Genomic DNA, 5,843 nt, shown 5'->3' on the forward strand with positions numbered 1-5,843 from the left:
TCTATGTACTACTTATTACCCAACAACCTAGAACCCTCCAGCTTCCTGTCAGAGCTAAGGTAACAGAAGGTTTTTCTTTTTCCCACAGAACATGGTGGTATATTGATTCTATAGTTTTGGGGGTTTTGTTTTTGTTTTGTTTTGTTTTTTAGGGAATAAGAAGGGATAAAAAATTTGGAATGGAAAGAACTAGCAATTATTTCCCCAATGTATTCTCCTCATGTCATTTTCCTCCAAATTAAGTTAAGAGCCATTGTATAAAGCAGAGAAAAGAGACCTCAAGTGCTGAACAACTGAACACGAAAGAGGGAAAGGGGAAAAGCCAAACAAAAGAGACTGAAACTTGCTCTTAGGAACTGAAGAAAATTTTAAAAAGTTGGAATTCATCAGTGTTCCTAGTCATCCTCTCCTTCCTCTTTCTCTTCTTCCTCTTCCTCCTCTTCCTCATCATTATTTTCCTTTTTCTCCCTTTTGTAGTCTTCCCCTTCTCCATCAATGCCTTCTAAACCTTCTTCATTATCATCATCATCTTCCTCTCCTTCTCTTCCTTCATTATCCATTTCATGAACCAAACAATACTGTAATGGATCTGGAAAAATAGGATCTTTTATGGACTTTCCTTATTCATCTGCACCTGCATCAGAATATTCTTAAAGCAACTCTCTGGTTCTTCCTGCTGGATTGTTCTGCATTTGACTTGAACATTTCATCAAGTCCCTTCCAGATTTCCATTTTATTTCAGTTGATTTTGAGGATAGATCATCAATCTCACTCAAATTTTATTTTTAAAATAAGGCTTTTCATCAAAATAAAAGCCTGTTGTGTACCTTGATTTGATATATTCAGCTTCTGTCACTTCAACTCTGATCAAATAATGCAACACCTCTTCATCCTCCTCCCCGAGCAATCCAGACACTTGTGCATGGTTGGCAAATGCTGTTACCTCAAACTTTAGGATTTTGGTGATCAACTCTGACTTCTTCTAAAAGAATGGTTGGCAGAGTTTGTTTTATTTCTGTTCTACTTTTAAAATCTCCTCACTGGCTTGTTCATTAAGTCCATTTCATTTTGTACTTTATCAATACGTTCCATTGCGTCCTATTACTCTTTTTCTCCTTTCAGCAAGTTCACAGAGGCCATCTCCACTGTGACATTTTTTTCTGTTGTGGTTGGAGGGAAGACTGATATTTCTGAGGTTGCTGCAAAGTCTCAGAACAAGAGGGATGAGATAATTGCTTAGAAAACATTTCAAAACAGACAATACACAACTGACTGTGGCTACATTTGAAGAAGCTGGCTGATAATTCTTCTGGGAGTCAACCATTCTTTTCCTCAGTCCCTCTGTTGCCAAATACCTTATCTCTGTTTAATTTTTGGTTATCATAGTGGATGTGCTTCTCCCAACATCATAATTCTCTTGTCAATATCTCATTAAGTTAGATTTGGAGTGCTCTCTTTTATATTGATTCCAAAAACTAAGAAAAGTAATGTAATACTTCAAAAATAGAAACAAAAATAGAGACAGTCATACTGATTTGAAGCTTCTGTCTAGAAAACTCGGAATCTTTTTCCTAAAAAAAATAATGCCACTTGCATATATCACTTCTTTTCTATTTATTTTTTTTATTTTCCAGTTTTCCTCAATCTGTTGGAGCTCTTGCTTAAGTAGAATTATGAGGGTTTCTTTTTGTTCCTTTGTTCAGTATCCTCATGTAACAAACCTTTCAAAGTATATTTTAGGGCATTATGATTATCTTAAGAGTTCGGAATGAGGGTTGCAAAGTGGAGTATACTCGGGATGGAGGTGGGGGGGGTGCGGGGGGTATTATGTACCAATGAAGGAGTTTTTCTTTTGCTTTTCAAGGAGAAGAGTGAACTGGGGCTGGGGGTGGGGTGGTCAGGGAGAAAAGTGCAGCAATGAATGAATGGAAATTCAAAATCTTTGTAAAGGTTCATTGAAATTAATTTAAAAAATTGAAACAACACATCATCAGGACAGTGGCCTAGGAGCCTATCTCATTCCTCAAATACAGACTTACACTCTAATTTATGAATGAATAACTTACAAAAAGTGTGATTTAATGAATGTAAAATAAAATGAAGGAACTTAACATGTTATATACTCTAAAAAACCATGCTCTTCAACTGTATCTTGCATGAATTTAGCCTACTGTTTACTGCAATGTCATAGCCCATAAATGTTTTGTTATATGGTGATTAAACTACAGAAATATAAAAAAAAAATCTACTTCTTCTCAAATAAAAGGTTAACTGTTAAAAGTTTGTTTCATATTGGAATAGAATTTCAACTTCAAGATTTCATTTGACTTATCACTCAAATGGAAGGTTTCTTCTGACAGAGAGATTAATGCCTCCCTGAACAACAGAAACATTTGTCATTTTTTACAAACTTGGCATCCTCTTCTTTCATTAATTCTCAACCAGGTCCAAAAAGACACAGAGTGTACTGCAGAAATGTTTAGGTAGTTGAAAATGCTGGCACTTTATCATTGCTTAAAGGAAAACAAAGGGTGGATGAAAAGAATATAAATTTTGTGTTATTGTTGTTATAATCAAGATACTATTTTACCTAAGAATTAAGGTGTTTTATTATGTGCAAATAGACTATTTTATCCTTTTCTTATCATTTAATCATTATTTCGTTATTATCCCAATTTTCTACTGCAGCATCTCCTTAATAAAATTATGAAGCAGAAAACAGAATTATTCTTACAAATCTCAAGAAATTCCTACTACTTTTGTTCTTGTTAGTATTTTTCCCATAACTAATTGTCCCCCAAAATTTAGTGACTTAATGCAAACATTTTCTATTGTCCATGATTTGAGGCATTACTCAATTGATGCTGTTTCTATTAGCTAGATGACTGGTGAAGGATCTACATTATTTTAGCATCGTTACCCACCTCTCTGGGAACTTGGGATCTCCTGTGCTCTGGCTCTTTCTCCTCATGCTATCTCATCTTCTAGGCCCTCTTTCTGTGCCTTGTGCTTATTACAGCAAGACAACTCCAGAGTTGTCAACCTTGTTACACGCAGCTCAGGTTCCAAGAAAAAAAAAAGCCATCAATCAGTCCAAAGACATTTTCCAACCTAGCTTCAGAAATCAACTGCATTCAACCCATCAGGCAAGTCATTCATCTGACTCACTCATTGTTTGCAATTAATAACCAACTCAGAGCTAACCCTCCATTGGATTTCTGAGGCAGTAAATCCCACTGGAGGGATTGTTTGTTTTTCCTGGGAGTTGCTTGTGAATTCACACAGGCAGAGAAGTGAATCGTTTGGGTTAGTAGCACAGATCTCTGCGACTATGTGAGCACTAAGAAGGGAAACAAAAATCTCTCAATGAGAATAATAGAGAAGAATATGTGTCTCTTTTAAATTTATCTTATATTCAGTGTGTTAGAAAATAACCTCATCTCCTCCACTCTTGAAAAGTCTTGAAAACAAGGAAGAAACACAGATTCTCTTCAGCACCTGAAACTTCAATCTAATCTTGGGACCAAATTGAAACACAAACAAAATAATGTACTTAAACCTAAAGAAAATAACCAAGTGTTGATTTTTTTCCCCTCAAGAAGGCAGGTGCACTAATGGAAAGGAGATTAAGAGGGCACTTTACAAAATACAGTTTTTAAATCTTCCTGTCAGTCTCTTGCAGAGACAAAAAGTTCCTAGGGGGTTGCAAGTGCCATGCTATGGGGACCTGCCAATCAAGAGTTGTGATTAGACACAAGTGTTAAATTGACAGGAACTTCAATCTCAAAGGAGTGTATTTACTTTTAGCTTTACCTCTCCAGTAATTTTCAAGGGCTCTAAATAGCTTAATACTTTTCATACAGATTAAAACCAGAATTTTCGTTTACCACTGATTCATAAAATGAGCTTAAAAAATCTTTTTTTAATGTTAAATGGAGATAGCACATTATCGTTAGTTGTCACAGAGTTGATAGTGACTCATGGCTTCCCCATTTGTGCAGAGTAGACCTGTTCTAGAATTTTCTTTTTCCAGACTGAGCTTCTAGAAGCCGATTGTTAAGCTCCTCTTCAGGGGCATTTCTGAGTTCAAATCACTAATTTTTAGGATTCCTGGCTGCCTGTTGTTACTGTTGTTTTTGCACACTGTAGAGTCAGAGCTGACCCACAGCTGACCCTCAGGTGGGTTTTCAGAGACAGTGAATTACACAGGAGGAGAGTGCCCCTTCCTTCTCCTGCAGAGTAGCTGGTGACCTCAAACAGAGTGCCATAAGGATTGCAGCACAGCTCTTTGCCACTACACCACCAGAGTGGTAAGATATTACTTGCAATCCTAAAGGTGCAAGGTTTGAATCCACCAGCTGTTCCAGGAAAGGACAGGCAATCTTTTCCCATGTGATTTATTATATCTGAAAACACACTAACCCACGGGAAAGTCAGCTATGGTTCTGTTCTGATTCTACAACACAAAATACCAAATAGTTAAACACTTACCCTTTGCACCACTCAGAGATTCCGCCTACACAGCATGCATGTTTAAAGTTTTCCTCCAAGGAAACACAATAATTTGGTCTTCAGAAGGCATTGTAAAAAGTGTTCTTTCACATCGAGTCATTTCTCACATTGCCAATATTCCTCAGTTATTTGTTTCACCCTCTTCTTTGTCTTTTTGCACATTGTGATTTCTTTGGTAATAAATAATTGTTCTAATTTACATGCATTCTCAGCTTTCTAGAGTTCAATAGTTTTATATATAAGAATACAATATGAAATATGTTTGACCTTTTAACTGCAGTAGAAAATGTTGTTTTTAAATTTAGAGCTTTATCAACATCTACTTTTTATCTCTCAAGTAATCTTTGACAAATGGCTATAAATACATGTTTCTTGCTGTGCAAGTAATAAAACAAAGGCTGTAACTATATCTTTATTTCTCAAAGTTCTTCCTATAGGCAGATGCTAATCCTCCTACAGAGATCTACTATATATTGATTTGAAGAATGAGCCTTTACTATAATTTTAGCCAGCTATACGTTCTCTGGTTCCTCTCCCGCTCAAATTCTATTAATTCCAGATTCATTTCTTTCTTCCATTTAGAAAGTAGGTTTGGTATACTGGCTACATTCCTCTCATCACTGCACCAATTCTGGTAAAGCAAAGTTGATTGAAATACCGCTGTTTTCTGTAAGAACTTCATTGTTGCAAAAGAGGAAGAAGCACAAAGCAGCATTGCTCAACATATGAAAGACCAGTGCTAAAAGGGCTCTAGATGTTCAGCACCATCAGTGTGATTTCTTGAGGACACAGAAGAGCAGACAAGAATCACCTTTTAGTGGAAAAATGAGTCCTGTTCATGGATAGGAAGACTCATTATAGTGAATATGACAATATTACCAAAAGCAATGTAGACGTTCAACACAATCACAACCTAGATACCAAATTTCTTTTTCAAGGAGATTGAAAGGGAAATTATAAACTTCATTTGGAGAGGAAAGAGACCCCATAAAGCTAAACGTTTCTGAGAAACAAAAATGAAGTGGGAGGCACAGCACTCCCTAACCTCAAAATCTACTACACAGTGGTAGTAACCATAACAGCCTGGTAGTGGTGTACTGACAGGCACATAGACCAGTGGAACAGAATTGAGAACCCACAAATTGATCCAGTTATCTATGGTCAACTGGTATTTGACAAAGAAATCACGGCTATCATATGAGGAAAGGACAACCTCTTCAAAAAATGGTGATTGCAAAACTGGATTCCACCTACAGAAAGCTGAAATAGGCTCCACATCTCACCCTATACTGTACAAAAGCATTATTATGGAATGATATGAGGATCCAAGG

General features: G+C 36.5%; 1 pseudogene; it reads right to left on the reverse strand.

The window, feature by feature from the left end:
• Positions 1–395: 395 nt before the first annotated feature.
• On the reverse strand, positions 396–1,140 carry LOC102849591 (annotated as a pseudogene).
• Positions 1,141–5,843: the final 4,703 nt, after the last annotated feature.

This window comes from Elephantulus edwardii, unplaced genomic scaffold (assembly GCF_000299155.1).
Source record: "Elephantulus edwardii isolate Elephantulus edwardi_28Jun2011 unplaced genomic scaffold, EleEdw1.0 scaffold00046, whole genome shotgun sequence".
Lineage (NCBI taxonomy): Eukaryota > Metazoa > Chordata > Mammalia > Macroscelidea > Macroscelididae > Elephantulus > Elephantulus edwardii.